The 18,044-nt window shown below is 39.4% G+C and overlaps 1 non-coding gene across 1 annotated transcript; it reads right to left on the minus strand.

Annotated features, from left to right (window-relative positions):
- Positions 1-3,714: 3,714 nt before the first annotated feature.
- On the minus strand, positions 3,715-3,822 carry LOC130942768 (small nucleolar RNA R71). The gene has a single exon (XR_009071320.1). It is a non-coding gene; the product is annotated as a small nucleolar RNA R71 (small nucleolar RNA).
- Positions 3,823-18,044: the final 14,222 nt, after the last annotated feature.

Below are 18,044 nucleotides of genomic sequence, written 5' to 3' on the forward strand. Positions count from 1 at the left end.
ATTGTTTTTAGGTAGTTTTTAGTAGGATCTAGATACTTTTAGGGATGTTTTTATTAGTTTTTATACAAAATTCACATTTCTGGACTTTACTATGAGTTTGTGTATTTTTCTATGATTTTAGATATTTTCTGGCTGAAATTGAGAGACCTGAGCAAAAATCTGATAGGAGGCTGACAAAGGACTGCTGATGCTGTTGGATTCTGATCTCCCTGCACTCGAAATGGATTTTTTGGAGCTACAGAACTCTAAATGGCGCGCTCTCAATTGCGTTGGAAAGTAGACATCTAGGGCTTTCCATAAATATATAGTAGTCCATACTTTATTCGAGTTTAGATGACGCAAACTGGCGTTCAACGCCAGTTCCATACTGCATTCTGGAGTAAAACGCCAGAAACACGTCACAAACCAGAGTCAAACGCCAAAAACACATTACAACTTGGTGTTTAACCCCAAGAGAAGTCTCTGCACGTGTAAAGCTCAAGCTCAGCCTAAGCACACACTAAAGTGGGCCCCAGAAGTGGATTTCTACATCAATTACTTATCTCTGTAACCCTAGTAGCTAGTTTAGTATAAATAGAACTTTTTACTATTGTACTAGGGGTCTTTGACCAGATATTTGATTAGTTTTATGCTATCTTAGACTTTTGTGGAGGCTGGCCATTCGGCCATGCCTAGACCTTGTTCTTATGTATTTTCAACGGTGGAGTTTCTACACACCATAGATTAAGGTGTGGAGCTCTGCTGTTCCTCGAGTATTAATGCAAAGTACTATTGTTTTTCCATTCAATTTATGCTTATTCTCATTCTAAGATATTCATTCGCACTTCAACCTGATGAATGTGATGATATGTGACACTCATCACTATTCTCACTTATGAACGCGTGCCTGACAAACACTTCCGTTCTACCTGCGAAAGCTAGAGTGTGTATCTCTTAGATTCCTGACCCACGATGCATGGTTGCCTCACCTGAAAACCGAGCCTCCCATTCCGTGAGATCAGAGTCTTCGTGGTATAAGCTAGAATTATTGGCGGCCATTCCTAAGATCCGGAAAGTCTAAACCTTGTCTGTGGTATTCCGAGTAGGATTTGAGATGGGATGACTGTGACGAGCTTCAAACTCGCGAGTGTTGGGCGTAGTGACAGACGCAAAAGAATTACTGGATTCTATTCCAACATGATCGAGAACCGACAGATGATTAGCCGTGCGGTGACAGTGCATCTGGACCATTTTCACTGAGAGGACGGATGGTAGCCATTGACAACGGTGATCCCCCAACATACAACTTGCCATGGAAAGGAGTAAGAATGATTGGATGAAAGCAGTAGGAAAGCAGAGATTCAGAAGGAACACAGTATCTTCATGCGCTTATTTGAAATTCCCACCAATGAATTACATAAGTATCGCTATCTTTACTTTATGCTTTATTTATCTTTATATTTGAAAACCATTATAACCATTAGAATCCGCCTGATTGAAATTTACAAGATGACCATAGCTTGCTTCATACCAACAATCTCCGTGGGATCGACCGTTACTCACGTAAGGTTTATTACTTGGACAACCCAGTGCACTTGCTGGTTAGTTGTGCAAAGTTGTGAAGAATGTGTGTGAACCATAGTATTGTGCACCAAGTTTTTGGAGCCAGTGCTAGGAATTGTTCGAGTTGTGAAAAGTATGAGTCACAATTTTGCCTATCAAGTTTTTGGCGCCGTTGCCAGGGATTGTTTGAGTTTGAACAACTGACGGTTCATCTTGTTGCTCAGATTAGGTAATTTTCTTCTTATTTTGTTTTCAAAAGTTTTCAAAAATCTTTCAAAATTTTTCGTTTTTCAACAATTAATTTTCGAAAAATACAAAAAAAAAACTTATAAAATCATAAAAAACAAAAAAATATTTTGTGTTTCTTATTTAAGTCTTGAGTCAATTTCATGCATTGCATTCTTCATGATCTTCAAGTTGTTTTTGGTAAGTCTTCTTGTTTGATCTTCATATTTTCTTGTTTTGTGTCTTTTGTTGTTTTGCATGTTTTTCTTTTCTTGAAAATTTTTCCAAAATAAGTTCTTGATGTGCATTATGATCTTCATAATGTTCTCGGTGTTCATCTTGACATTCATAGTGTTCTTGCATGCATAATCGGTTTTGATCCAAAATTTTCATGTTTTGGGTCATATTTGTGTTTTTCTCTCTCATCATTAAAAATTTCAAAAAAAAATTTCAAAAAAATATCCTTTCCTTGTTTTACTCATAAAATTTCGAAATCTTTGGGTTGACTTAGTAAAAATTTTTTAAAATAAGTTGTTTCTTGTTAGTCAAGTCAAGATTTCAATTTTAAAAATCTTATCTTTTAAAATCTTTTTCAAAAATCAAATCTTTTTCATTTTTTCTATTAAGTTTCAAAAATTTTTAAAATTGATTTTCAAAATCTTTTTCTTATCTTTATTTCATGATTTTCGAAAACTTTACTAACAATTAATGTGATTGATTCAAAAATTTGAAGTTTGTTACTTTCTTGTTAAGAAAGGTTAAATCTTTAAATTCTAGAATCATATCTTTTAGTTTCTTGTTAGTCAAGTAATCAATTTTAATTTTAAAAATCAAATCTTTTTCAAAAAAATCTTTTCAATCATATCTTTTTAATCATATCTTTTCAAACATATCTTTTTCAAATCATATCTTTTTCAAAATTAATTTTAAAATCTTGTCTAACTTCTTATCTTTTCAAAATTGAATTTCAAATTTTTTCAACTAATTAATTGACTTTTTGTAATTTCTTATCTTTTTCAAAACCACCTGACCACTTTTCTCTCTCTAATTTTCGAAAATCACCATCCTCTTTTTCAAAATTCTTTTTAATTAACTAATTGTTTTAAATTTTAATTTTTCTTCTCTTAATTTTCGAATTTTAACTAATAATTAAAATAAAAACAAAAATATTTTTCTTCTCTTTTAGTTAATTTTCGAATTCCATCTCTCTCTAATCTTTTTCTATTTATTTATTCATTTACTAACACTTCTCTTCATCTCAAAATTCAAACCCTCTCTTCTCCTCTGTGTTCGAATTTTTCTCTCCTCCTTCTTCTATTCTTTTCTTCTTCTACTCACATAAAGGAATCTCTATACTGTGACATAGATGATTCCTCTTCCTTTTCTGTCCTCTTTTTTTTTCATATGAGCAGGAGCAAGGACAAGAACATTCTTGTTGAAGCAGATCCTGAACCTGAAAGGACTCTGAAGAAGAAACTAAGAGAAGCTAAAATACAACAATCCAAAGAAAACCTTACAGAAATTTTTGAAAAAGAAGAGGAGATGGCAACCGAAAATAATGACAACAACAATAATGCAAGGACAATGCTTGGTGATTATACTACACCTACTTCCAACTTTTATGGAAGAAGCATCTCAATCCCTGCCATTGGAGCAAACAATTTTGAGCTAAAGCCTCAACTAGTTGCTCTAATGCAACACAACTGCAAGTTTCATGGACCTCCATCAGAAGATCCCTACCAATTTTTAACTGAGTTCTTGCAGATCTGTGATACTGTTAAGACTAATGGAGTAAATCCTGAAGTCTACAGGCTCATGCTTTTCCCTTTTGCTGTAAGAGACAGAGCTAGAACATGGTTGGACTCACAACCTAAAGATAGCCTGGAATCTTGGGATAAGCTGGTCACGGCCTTCTTGGCCAAGTTCTTTCCTCCTCAAAAGCTGAGCAAGCTTAGAGTGGATGTTCAGACTTTCAAGCAAAAAGATGGTGAATCCCTCTATGAAGCTTGGGAAAGCTACAAGCAGTTGACCAAAAAGTGTCCTTCTGACATGCTTTCAGAGTGGACCATTTTGGATATATTCTGTGATGGTCTATCTGAGTTTTCTAAGATGTCACTGGACCATTCTGCAGGTGGATCTATTCACCTAAAGAAAACGCCTGTAGAAGCTCAAGAACTTATTGACATGGTTGTAAATAACCAATACATGTACACCTCTGAGAGGAATCCTGTGAGTAATGGGATGCCTCAGAGGAATGGAGTTCTTAAAATTGATGCTCTGAATGCCATATTGGCTCAGAACAAAATGTTGACTCAGCAAGTCAACATGATTTCTCATAGTCTGCATGGATTGCAAAATGCATCCAACAGTACTAAAGAAGCATCTTCTGAAGAAGAAGCTTATGAGCCTGAGAACCCAACAATGGCAGAAGTGAATTACATGGGTGAAGCCTATGGAAACACCTATAATCCCTCATGGAGAAATCATCCAAATTTCTCATGGAAGGATCAACAAAAGCCTCAACAAGGCTTTAATAATGGTGGAAGAAACAGGTTTAGCAATAGCAAGCCTTTTCTATCATCTTCTCAGCAACAGACAGAGAATTATGAACATAGTCCCTCTAGCTTAGCAAACATAGTCTCTGATCTATCTAAGGCCACTCTAAGTTTCATGAATGAAACAAGGTCCTTCATTAGAAATTTGGAGGCACAAGTGGGTCAACTGAGTAAGAAAATCATTAAAACTCCTCCTAGTACTCTCCCAAGCAATACAGAAGAGAATTCAAAAAGAGAGTGCAAGGCCATTGATATTATCAAAATGGTCGAATCCAAAGAGGAAGGGGAGGACGTGAATCCCAATGAGGAAGACCTCATGGGACATCCTCCAGACAGAAAGGAGTTCCCTATTGAGGACCTAAAGGAATCTGAGGCTCATATAGAGACCATAGAGATTCCATTAAACTTCCTTCTGCCATTCATGAGCTCTAAGAGCTATTCTTCCTGTGAATAGGATGAAGATGTAACTGAAGAGCAAGTTGCTCAATATCTAGGAGCGATCATGAAGCTGAATGCCAAATTGCTTGGTAATGAGACTTGGGAAGATGAACCTCCCTTGCTCATTAGTGAACTAAATACATGGGTTCAGCAAACTTTACCTCAAAAGAAACAAGACCCTGGTAAATTCTTAATACCTTGTACTATAGGCACCATGACCTTTGAGAAGGCTCGGTGTGACCTGGGGTCAGGTATAAATCTTATGTCACTCTCTGTAATGGAAAAACTGGGGATCTTTGAGGTACAAGCTGCAAGAATCTCATTAGAGATGGCAGACAAGTCAATAAAACAAGCTTATAGATTGGTAGAGGATGTGTTAATGAAGGTTAAAGGCCTTTACATCCCTGCTGATTTCATATTCCTAGACACTGGGAAGGATGAGGATGAATGCATCATCCTTGGAAGACCCTTCCTAGCCACAACAGGAGCTGTGATTGATGTTGACAGAGGAGAGCTAGTCCTTCAATTGAATGGGGACTACCTTGTGTTTAAAGCTCAAGGATCTTCCTCTGTAACCATGGAGAGGAAGCATGAAAAGCTTCTCTCAATACAGAGTCAAACAAAGCCCCCACAATCAAACTCTAAGTTTGGTGTTAAGAGGCCACAACCAAACTCTAAGTTTGGTGTCGAGAAGCCCCCACATTCAAACTCTAAGTTTGGTGTTGGGAGGCCCTCATCATGCTCTGAACATCTGTGAAGCTCCATGAGAGCTCACTGTCAAGCTATTGACATTAAAGAAGTGCTTATTGGGAGTTAACCCAATTTTTAACTATCTATATTTCTAATTGTTCTTTTATGTTTTATTAGGTTTATGATCGTGTGGAGTCACAAAACAATTGCAAAAATTAAAAACAGAATCAAAAACAGCAGAAGAAAAAAGCACACCCTGGAGGAAGAGCTGTTTGGCATTTAAATGCCAGAAATAAGCATCTGTCTGGCATTTAACGCTATAAACAAGCACCAAGCTGGCGTTTAAACGCCAGAAACAAGTACTAAGCTGGCGTTTAACACCAGAAACAAGCATCAGGCTGGCATTAAACGCCAGAAATAGGCTACATTTTGGCGTTTAACGCCAGAAACAAGCTGCAGTCTAGCGTTAAACGCCAGTATTGCATACAGAGGGCGTTTTACACGCCTAAAAGTTGCAGGGATGAGAAATCCTTGACACTCAAGATCTGTGGACCCCACAGGGTCACCTCAGGATCTGTGGACCCCACAGGATCCCCACCTACCCCACTTCTCTCTTCTTCACACAATCCAATAACACTATATCCTTCACCAATCACATCCATCCACTCTTCCCCATAAACCCCACCTACCTTCAAATTCAAAATCTCTTTCCCACCCAAACCCACCCTAAATGACCAAACCCAAACCCCTCTCCCTCCACTATATAAACCCCTCCATCCTTCTTCATTTTCACACAACGCTACCCTCTCTTCTCCCCCTTGGCCGAAACCCACACCTCTCTCCCTCTCCTCCATATCTTCTTCTTCTTCTTCTATTCTTTCTTCTTTTGCTCGAGGGCGAGCAACATTCTAAGTTTGGTGTGGTAAAAGCATAGCTTTTTTGTTTTTCTATAACCATTGATGGCACCTAAGGCCAGAGAAACCTCAAGAAAGAGGAAAGGGAAGGCAATTTCTTCCACCTCTGACTCATGGAAGATGGAGAGATTCATCTCAAAAGCCCATCAAGACCACTTCTATGAAGTTGTGGCCAAGAAAAAGGTGATCCCTGATGTCCTTTTTAAGCTCAAAAAGGGCGAATATCCGGAGATCCGACAAGAGATTAGAAGAAGAGGATGGGAAGTTCTCTCCAATCCAATTCAACAAGTCAGAATCTTAGTGGATTTCTACATCAATTACTTATCTCTGTAACCCTAGTAGCTAGTTTAGTATAAATAGAACTTTTTACTATTGTACTAGGGGTCTTTGACCAGATCTTTGATCAGTTTTATGCTATCTTAGACTTTTGTGGAGGCTGGCCATTCGGCCATGCCTAGACCTTGTTCTTATGTATTTTCAACGGTGGAGTTTCTACACACCATAGATTAAGGTGTGGAGCTCTGCTGTTCCTTGAGTATTAATGCAAAGTACTATTGTTTTTCTATTCAATTCATGCTTATTCTCATTCTAAGATATTCATTTGCACTTCAACCTAATGAATGTGATGATCCGTGACACTCATCACTATTGTCACTTATGAACATGTGCCTAACAAACACTTCCGTTCTACCTGCGAAAGCTAGAGTGTGTATCTCTTGGATTCCTGACCCACGACGCATGGTTTCCTCGCCTGACAACCGAGCATCCCATTCCGTGAGATCAGAGTCTTTGTGGTATAAGCTAGAATTATTGGCGGCCATTCCTAAGATCCAGAAAGTATAAACCTTGTCTGTGGTATTCCGAGTAGGATCTGAGATGAGATGACTGTGACGAGCTTCAAACTCGCGAGTGTTGGGCATAGTGACAGACGCAAAAGAATCACTGGATTCTATTCCAACATGATCGAGAACCGACAGATGATTAGTCGTGCGGTGACAGCGCATCTGGACCATTTTCACTGAGGGGACAGACGGTAGCCATTGACAACGGTGATCCCCTAACATACAGCTTGCCATGGAAAGGAGTAAGAATGATTGGATGAAAGCAGTAGAAAAGCAGAGATTCAGAAGGAACACAGTATCTTCATGTGCTTATCTGAAATTCCCACCAATGAATTATATAAGTATCTCTATCTTTACCTTATGCTTTATTTATCTTTATATTCAAAAACCATTAGAACCATTAGAATCCGCCTGACTGAGATTTACAAGATGACCATAGCTTGCTTTATTCCAACAATCTCTGTGGGATCGACCCTTACTCACGTAAGGTTTATTACTTGGACGACCCAGTGCACTTGCTAGTTAGTTGTGCGAGGTTGTGAAGAATGTGTGTGAACCATAGTATTGTGCACCAAGTTTTTGGAGCCAGTGCTAGGAATTGTTCGAGTTGTGAAAAGTATGAGTCACAATTTTGCCTATTAGTTGTATGCTGTTTTAACTTCCAAAAACTCTGTTATATCTGTATTAACTAGTCAGCCTAAACTCCGTGAGCTACAGCTAGTATTCTTTTGGATATTATACACACACACACGCACACACACACCCACACACACACACATTATGATCTTGTATCTTATTCATGTTACATCTTGTGCCTTTACGCTTGTAATTAGTTCGTGTGAACGCTTCACGCTTTTGTATCTCTTAATTGAGCTTAAGTTCTTTATCGGGCTTCTAGTATTATAATTTTCTTCTATATATATAATTATATGAGATTTAGAACTGTCATGGCACTTTGTTATCTTTTTCTTTACGGCATGAGGTAAAGCTTAGGATAATAGGGTGTTACACTTTTTCCATAAGGTATTTTAAATGTAACGTGTTGAAACTACGTAAATTTTGTATATTATGTCAATTTTTGAGGAAGAAAATTTTTATAAGTGGGGTATGATGTAAAACCTAGGATTTTTGAAAATTTAATAATAAGGTATTTATGATTTATTATATTTATTTAAGAGTATGTTTTCAGATATTATTATATTAATTGGGTATTTTTCTATTTATGATTTTAAAGCTTTAGTAATTGACAAATAATGAAGATTTTATATGCTTTAATGCGAATATTTAGATTTTGAACTTTATTTGTGATTTTAAAGAAAATTGATTTGATTCTCATATTTTTGAATTAGAGTATTTCTTTTAAAATAATTTATAAATTTATGATTAAATTTTTGAATTAAAAATTGGTTTTCGATTACTCTATTACCTTAATTTAATTAAAATTACCAAACTACCATTATACCTAATATTTACCAAAACGCTAATTTTCACTACACTCAAATACACACTTCCCCTTTTAACCAAATTCTAACCACCAAATGCCCCATCTTCAACACACACACAGGAAGAAAGGAGAGAGTAGATGAAGAGAGAAAGAGATCCAAGAGAGGGAGCTGAGCACAGGAAGGGCTATCTTGTTGTCACTACCGTTGTCTAGCTCACCGCTGCCATTAATGTCAACCCAAGGAGGAAGACAAAGAGCGCGATGTGAGAGAAGAGGGAGAACTACTGCCATGCCTCATCACCGCGAGCTGCCACTATATGCACCGTCACCACCGCTAAATGTCCATCACCATTGCCGTTCATTTAGTCACCGCTGTTGAGTTCATTAGAGTCATACCAGAGAAAGAAGGAGAGAACTTTTTGAGCTGCCATCGCATTCTATTTCTACAGTCATGGCCGCAGCCCTTCCTACTACTACTATGGTGGTTGTCGCGCCTCTGGCCACTGGAGTGAGCCGCTGGAGCCTCTGCTAGTTTGCCCCGAGCTATTGCCCATCACCGAAGATCTCTACCACACCATTGCCTTATTTTTCTATAGCTGCAGTTGAGTTGCGGTTCTTTCATGTCGCGTTTAGAGCTTATGTGGTTGCTACGAAAGTGGTTTGGAGTTGTGGTTGTGGCTGTCACTGTTGCGGGCTGAGAGAAAACCAAGCTTGTCATGTAGTTAAGTCATGATCGAGGTAGGGATTTTTTTTAAAATTTATTTTCTATTACGGAATTGTTATACATATATTTAAAGTGAAAAATATATTTTTGTGATTATGTAAGTCTTATGGATGTGATTGTTTGCTTGATGGAATTATTGGTTGCTTGAGTGGTGTCTGGTTGTTGATAAAAATGAATTTGCAAAGTTGATTCGATTGAGTATTATGAAGAATGGTTTTTGGTTTTGAGAGTTGAATTGATATTGAAAAATGAATTTATATTGAAAATGGTTGAAATTGGAAGTGGTTTGATATTGAACCTTATTTGATATCGAAATTGGTTTAAAAATTAGAAAGAATTTAATATTTGATAATTGTTTGATATTGAAAATGGTTGAGAATGGTTAGGGAAACGTGGTTTTGACGGAGCCCGTAAGGGTGTCAAAGTCTGAGTTTTAGGGGAGATGCTACTGAAATTTTTATAAAAATTGGAGGCTTCGTTTGAAGTGATTATTTCGAAAGATTTGGATTTAAGGTTTATATGATTTGATTTTGAGTTATTAAGAAAAGGATTATGTTTTGAGTTTGATTTATTTAGAAAAGAATGAATTATGTTTTGTGTTTGAATTATTGATAAATGGAATGGGAGGTGTGATAATGATGAGTGTGATAATAAGGAATGATGATGATTGAATTTGAATTAAGGATCTTTTAAAGTATGATTTTGAATGAATCGAATGATATTGAGAATGGAGTTGGAAATAAAATTGAATTTGATTGAGATATGAGACCTTGGGTAACATGTAGTGGCGTTGTCCACTGATGCAAGTGCATATTTGCTTTATTAGTTAGTTAGTTTAGTTAGTTTTAGCTTAAGTTCACTTATTTTTCTCTAAATAAACAAGTCCTTTTATGAGTTTTGTTTCCATGCATGAGAATACCAAGGAATATGTTGATTCTAGCCAAATTCATGCAAATGATTTAAGGAATGCATATATGAATGAGTATGAATGAATCTCATGAAATTTATTGCATGAATTGGTAAGACTTTGAAGCTATTTCCCTTGTTGATGATAGGTGATGAAACAAGGAAGCATGGAAGCAAGAATGATGCAAGCTGGGCAAGAAGTTGGCGTTGCCAACTTGGATATAATGGGCGTTGTTCTTGCCAACGCCAGGAAGAGGAGTTGGCGTTGCCAACTTGGAAATAGGGGGCGTTTTTATGGACAACGCCAGGCAACCAAGAAGCAAAGTTGGCGTTGCCAACTTGAGGAATGTGGTGCGTTGTTGAGCATAACGCCAGGCAGCCTTGGAAGAGAAGTTGGCGTTGCCAACTTGAAGAATAGGCTGAGTTGTTGAAGGCAACGCCCATACACACAAGGAACTTGGCCCTGGAGGAAGAGCTGGCGTTGCCAACTCTAGGACCACGTTGCCAACGCCCATACACACAAGGAACTTGGCCCTGGAGGAAGAGCTGGCGTTGCCAACTCTAGGACCACGTTGCCAACGCCCACACACACAAGGAACTTGGCCCTGGAGGAAGAGCTGGCGTTGCCAACTCTAGATGGGCGTTGCCAACGCCCACCCAAGCAATCTTGGGGAGCTAATTTGGAGCCTCGAGCACGTTGCCAGCCTAGAGATGAGGGGCGTGTTTGAGGACAACGCAGGCTAACAACGCCACACAATCAAGCTTGGTCCTGGAAGAAAAGTAGCTGGCGTTGCCAACTCAAGATGGGCGTTGCCAACGCCACACAACCAAGCAACTTTGGCACCATAGGAAGCAAGCTCGAGCACGTTGCCAACGTGCTACTTCACTGGCGTTATTCAAGGCAACGCCAGAAATGGGTGCTTGGCTAGGCACCAAGTCTTGGTGCCAACCAGGTTGCCAACGCCCAATGGCCGCACCAACCAGGTTGCCAACGCCCAATGGCCGCACCAACCAGGTTGCCAACGCCCAATGGCCGCACCAACCAGGTTGCCAACGCCCAATGGCCTTGCCATGCACGTTGCCAACGCCAAGCCTTGCCAATCAAGTTGCTAACGCCAGGGAGAGGCACCATTCACGTTGCTAACGCCCACAAGCCTCACCATTCACGTTGCTAACGCCCACAAGCCTCACCATTCACGTTGCCAACGCCCACAAGCCTTGCCATGCACGTTGCCAACGCCAGGAAGCAAACTTGGAGCCTTGAGAAAGGCTCGAGCACGTTGCCAACGTGCTGAAGAGAAGGAGTGTTCATCAACAACGCCAGGAAATGGTGATGCATGTTGCTAACTTGGAATATATGGGGCGTTATCCACAACAACTCCAACAAGGCAGCCTGAACATGTCCACTTCAATGGAAGATATCTTGAGCTACAGAGATTCAAATTGAGTGCTTCCAGTTGCGTTGGAAAGCTAACATTCAGAGCTTTCCAACCATATATAATAGTCCATGGTGGAGCACAAGATTGAAGCCAAACCAGAGTCATCTTTAGGCCCTAAAAACAAGAACATGAAGTGAAATTCAAGGGAGCTAGAGATGAGCCCTGGAGGGGGGGGGGGCACGAGCACGTTGCCAACGTGCATTAAGGGGGCGTGTTTTGCAACAACGCCAGCCCCAAGCCCCTGCCTTGGGAGGCTAGGCACGAGCACGTTGCCAACTTGGAGAAGAAGGTGCGTTTTTGGCAACAACTTGACAGCTTGACCTTACCTTCTTTGAGGAAGCATAACTTGAGCTAGGAAAGTCCAAATGAGGTGATTCCAGTGACATTGAAAAATAGACATCAAGAGCTTTCCAATGATGTATAATAGTCCATATTGAGGCAGAAGGTTGACACTCGAATTCTGGGCTACATTTAGCATGAAAATAGAGCCAAGAAGAGGAAAAGCAAGTTGTTGGCAACAACTTGGGCTAGCAACGCCCAAGTCTAATACTTCACTTCCAGGAAAATGTCATGCACGTTGCCAACGTGCATTAAGCCTGGAGTTATTGCCAATAACGCCCCTCAATGGGCCAGAATGGGTGCTAACTTGCTTTGCTTCCCCTATTCATCACAAAGGCCAACAACTTCTTCAATTGAACCAAGAATGCAACAATGAGAAAGCCCACATTGCTAATCCAAATTGAAGATCTTTGAAGAAGTTTTGGGAGTAGTATAAATAGAAGAGATTGGTGTACTTGTAGGGGACTTTTACACTTTTTACTTTTACTCTTTGACACTTAGACATTTTTACACTTTTTAGCACTTGTATTTGAGAACACTTTTGGTACTTCCGGGAGGAAACCCAGAGAGCTATTTTTTTGGTGTTTTTGAATTTCATTTTCTTGAATTCTAAAGCTGGAAGCATTTTCTTCTTCTTCATCATCTTTCTTTATACTTAGCTTAATTTTCATTCATGGCAATTGTTGTTAATATTGGAGCTATGATTCACTAAACCCCATTCATTAGGGGGATGAGCTCTGCTTGTTGAAATGAGTTGGTGAATTCATCTTTTCCTCCTCAATTTTAGTGGTTGATCTAAAGAGGGAACTCTTGTTCTTCAAAGATTTAACCACCATCGAGAGAGGGGTTAATCTATATGAATTATGTGGTGAATTTGAGGAAGGAGCCACATAATTCAGTTTAGAGTTCATCCTTTCATGATTTCCTTAATCAATACACCTTGGTTAGTATGTGAGATGTAACTCTCCTTGGTTGAGATTATGGGAATTGTGTGGCTGGATTAGAAAGGAGCTTCATCTCTTCTCATGAACAAATAGATCACGAGAGTGGCATTTGGTTATGTTGAGAGAAATTGAATCACCAAGAGATTGGGATTCAATTACCCACTTGCCATGGATCTACACTATGATTGAGAAGGATTTGACTAACATCAATTCATGAACACTTGCATCTCTGATCCCTAATGATCCTCTCTACCATCAATTCTTATTTCTTTTGCTTCTAAGTTGTTTGAAAACCCATTGCCCAACTCCCTTCTACATTCTGTCAATTTACTATTCTTGTTATTACATTCTGTTCCTTTATTTCTTGTCATTTACTCTTATGTTCTTTAAATTTCTGCAACCTTTAATTCCTTGCAATTTATCTTTAATGTCATTTAAGTTTCTTGCACTTTAAGTTTCCGTCATTTACTTTCATTTTATTTCTCTATTCTAGTTCTTTACATTTTGTGTCATTTACATTCTTGCAATTATGTTCAAAAATCAAAATGTTCATGAAATCAAAACTATGTTTGCTTGACTAAATTTACCATTAACTAAAGTTGCTTAATCTACCAATCTCCGTGGGATCGACCTCACTCTTTGTGAGTTTTATTACTTGATACGACCCGGTATACTTGCCGGTTGTACGTGAAATCTAATTTTTACGTATCAAATTTTTGGCGCCGTTGTCGGGGATTGATTAGATTGACAATGATTAGGTGAACGGTGAATTAGATTAAGCATTTTTCTTTAGTATTTTTGTTAAGCCCACTAACTGTTTGATACTTTGTTTCACTAACTCCAATTCCACCTTAGTTTTAGAGTATTTCACTTGTGATTCTGGTTTTGTTTGTGTATGTCAGGAGCTAATAGACATAATATTGAGGACGAGAGAACCCTCCGAAGGATAAGGAGAGCAGAAAGAGGAAAGGGAATAGCTGGTGAAGAGGATTCAGAGGGAGAAGATCAAGTCATGGAGGATGAGATGCACAATCCTGGAGGGGTCAACAACAATGATAGACCACCTAGAAGGGTGCTATCCTCTTATACCATCCCTGATCCAAGACATTGTGGGAGTAGTATTGCCACTCCTCCAGTTCAGGCCAATAACTTTGAGTTGAAACCTCAGCTCATCACTTTGGTACAGAACAATTGCTCTTATGGAGGGGGACCTCTTGAAGACCCAAATCAACATCTATCTGTTTTTCTGAGGATATGCAACACAGTGAAGACAAATGGAGTGCATCCAGATGTCTACAAGTTGTTACTATTTCCATTCTCTTTGAGGGACAAAGCCACCCAATGGCTAGAGTCATTCCCCAAGGAGAGCCTCAATGATTGGAATGAGGTGATGAGAAGATTTTTAGCAAAGTTCTACCCACCTCAAAAGATCATCAAGTTGAAGACAGAGGTTCAGACTTTTAGGCAAATGGATGGGGAGTCATTATATGAAGCCTGGGAAAGGTACAAGGCACTAATGAGAAGATGCCCACCTGACATGTTTAGTGATTGGGTCAAACTCCAAAACTTCTATGAAGGCCTAAGTCCAGAAGCAAGGAAAGGACTAGATTACTCATCAGGAGGATCACTCAACATGATGAAAACTGCCGAGGAGGCCCAAGACCTCATTGAGATTGTGGCAAACAATCAATATTATTACTCATCAGAGAGGCAACACAATCCGCCCCCAAAGAAAGGTGTAATGGAACTTGAAGGTGTTGATGCTATCTTGGCACAAAACAAGTTAATGCACCAACAAATCCAACAACAAATGGAGATGATAACAAAGAGAATGGATGGTATGCAGCTTGCATCAGTGAACACAACAAATCAACCATCACTTGAATGGAGCCAAGGTGAAGGGATCACGGTTGAACAACCACAAGAACAAGTTCAATACATACAGAACACTTCAAATTCTCAGGATGAATTCCATGGTGATACATACAACTCATCTTGGAAGAATCATCCCAATTTAAAGTGGGGAGAAAACCATTGGCAAAAGAACAACAACCACAATCACACCCGTAACACAAACAACCAAAATCACCATACCAACAACACTAACCAATATAGAAAAACACAAAACACATATCAACACCCCCATCATAACTCACAAACTCACCAAAATAACTTCTCTGCGCCATCATCCAACTCACAAAATTTCCACACTAATCCGCCCAACAACTTCCAACAACAATCAACCCCCATCATACCTCCAATTGACCATCATGAGGCCAGAATCTCAAGTCTGGAAGCAACCTTGCAAGCACTTGCTCAAACCACTCAAGCTTTAGCTAAGGGACAACAGGAACAAGCGGTCACTATGAAGAACATTGAGAGACAAGTGGGACAATTAGCCAAACAAGCCGAGAAACCAACCAATGTTCTCCCAAGTGACACAATACCCAACCCAAGAGAAGAATGTAAGGCTCTGCAGTTAAGGAGTGGCAAGGTAGTTGGTGAAAGTTCAAATAAAGAAGAAACAAAACCCAAAGAGCAAGACACAGTGGAGAGGCAAGATGAAGAAAAGGCTTCAACATCTAACAAAGGCAAGGAGGTTGTCAAGCCACAAGGCAATCCATCAAGTCAAGGAGGCAACCGTGATGGCAAGGAGAGTGTGAATCAACAAAAAGAAAACAAAAATGAAGGAGTAAAAGCTTATGTACCCAAGCTTCCATACCCAACCAGGATACATAAAGGAGCAAAGGACCAACAATTCCCAAGGTTCTTAGAAATCTTCAAGAAACTTGAAATCAACATCCCATTGGCAGAAGCTCTGGAACAGATGCCATTATATGCAAAGTTTCTTAAGGAATTGATCACCAAGAAGAGAAGTTGGCAAGAAAAAGAAACGGTGATTCTCAATCAAGAGTGTAGTGCCATCATTCAACAAGGGCTACCTCCAAAACTCAAAGACCCTGGCAGCTTCCTCATACCTTGCACGATTGGGAGCATGGCCGTTGACAAATCACTTTGTGACCTGGGAGCAAGCATTAACCTAATGCCCCTTACCATGATGAAGAAAATGATGATTGAAGAGCTTAAACCCACAAGGATGTCACTTCAACTTGCTGACAGATCCATCAAAGTACCAAATGGAGTAGTTGAGAACCTCTTGGTGAAGGTGGGAAACTTCATATTCCCAGCTGATTTTGTGGTCCTAGACATGGATGAAGAGGGAAACAATTCAGTCATTCTTGGTAGACCCTTTTTGGCTATAGCTAGAACAATCATTGATGTGGAAAAGGGAGAGATGATTTTCAGAGTGCATGATGAGCAAATGACCATAAATGTCTTCAAAGCAATGCAACACCCTGTTGAGAAAGAAAATTGCATGAGAATTGATGTATTAGATTCTTTGGTTGAAGAGGTGCTTGACACAAACCATCAAATGAAACAAGAGGAAGTCCATAACATCAAGGGACAAGAAGAGAACAAATTGGAAGCATCAGAGGAACCAAGTGAAGCTACCAAAGAAGAGGCACCACAACAAGAGTTGAAACCACTACCCCCTCATCTTAAATATGCATTTCTTGGTGAGAAGGATAGTTTCCCAGTGATCATCAATTCCACATTGAATGCAGAGGAAGAAGAAAAGCTCCTTATGGTGTTGAAAGCTCACAAAGAGGCTTTGGGGTGGACCATTGATGACTTGAAAGGCATAAGCCCTGCCATATGCATGCACAAGATACTCTTGGAGGAGAATTCCAAACCAGTGGTACAACCTCAAAGAAGATTGAACCCCACAATGAAGGAGGTTGTTCAAAAGGAAGTTCTGAAGTTGTGTAAAGCTGGGATCATCTACCCTATATCTGACAGCCCATGGGTCAGTCCAGTGCAAGTAGTACCCAAGAAAGGGGGGATGACTGTCATTGTTAATGAGAAGAATGAGCTTATTCCAACACGAACAGTGACAGGGTGGAGGATGTGCATAGACTATAGGAGGCTGAATGATGCCACACGAAAAGATCACTTTCCTCTACCTTTCATTGATCAGATGCTTGAAAGGTTGGCTGGCCATGCTTATTACTGTTTTCTTGATGGATATTCTGGGTATAACCAGATTGTGGTTGACCCCATGGATCAAGAGAAGACTTCCTTTACTTGTCCCTTTGGAGTCTTTGCATATAGGAGAATGCCATTTGGACTGTGTAATGCCCCAGCTACCTTTCAAAGGTGCATGCTATCAATCTTCTCAGACATGGTAGAAAAATTTATTGAAGTCTTTATGGATGATTTCTCTGTTTTTGGTGATTCCTTCAATACTTGCTTGCATCATCTTACCCTAGTCTTGAAAAGGTGCCAAGAAACCAATTTAGTTTTGAATTGGGAGAAATGCCATTTCATGGTACCCGAAGGCATTGTTCTTGGTCATAAAATTTCAAGAAAGGGTATAGAAGTTGACAAGGCAAAAGTAGAAATTATAGAAAAACTCCCTTTGCCAACTAGTGTGAAAGCCGTTAGAAGTTTCTTAGGACATGCTGGGTTCTATAGGAGATTCATCAAAGATTTCTCCAAAATAGCAAAGCCACTAAGCAATTTGTTGGTGGTAGACAATCCCTTTATCTTTGATGATGAATGCAAACATGCTTTTGAAACTCTAAAGGCTAAGCTCACCACAGCACCAATCATCACACCCCCAAGTTGGGGACTACCTTTTGAACTCATGTGTGATGCAAGTAACCTTGCAATTGGTTCTGTGTTGGGGCAGAGGAAGGAAAAGAAGCTTCATGTTATCTACTATGCAAGTAAGGTATTGAATGAAACTCAAAGAAACTACACCACAACAGAGAAAGAGCTACTAGCTGTGGTATATGCTTTTGATAAGTTTAGACAATACTTGATTGGATCTAAAGTCTTAGTGTATACTGACCATGCTGCTCTTAAGTATCTTATGTCAAAACAGGATGCAAAACCAAGGCTAATCAGATGGGTGCTACTCCTACAAGAGTTTGACATTGAGATCAAAGACAGAAAGGGCAATGAAAATCAAGTTGCTG

The sequence above is a fragment of the Arachis stenosperma genome, chromosome 7, assembly GCF_014773155.1.
Source record: "Arachis stenosperma cultivar V10309 chromosome 7, arast.V10309.gnm1.PFL2, whole genome shotgun sequence".
NCBI lineage: Eukaryota > Viridiplantae > Streptophyta > Magnoliopsida > Fabales > Fabaceae > Arachis > Arachis stenosperma.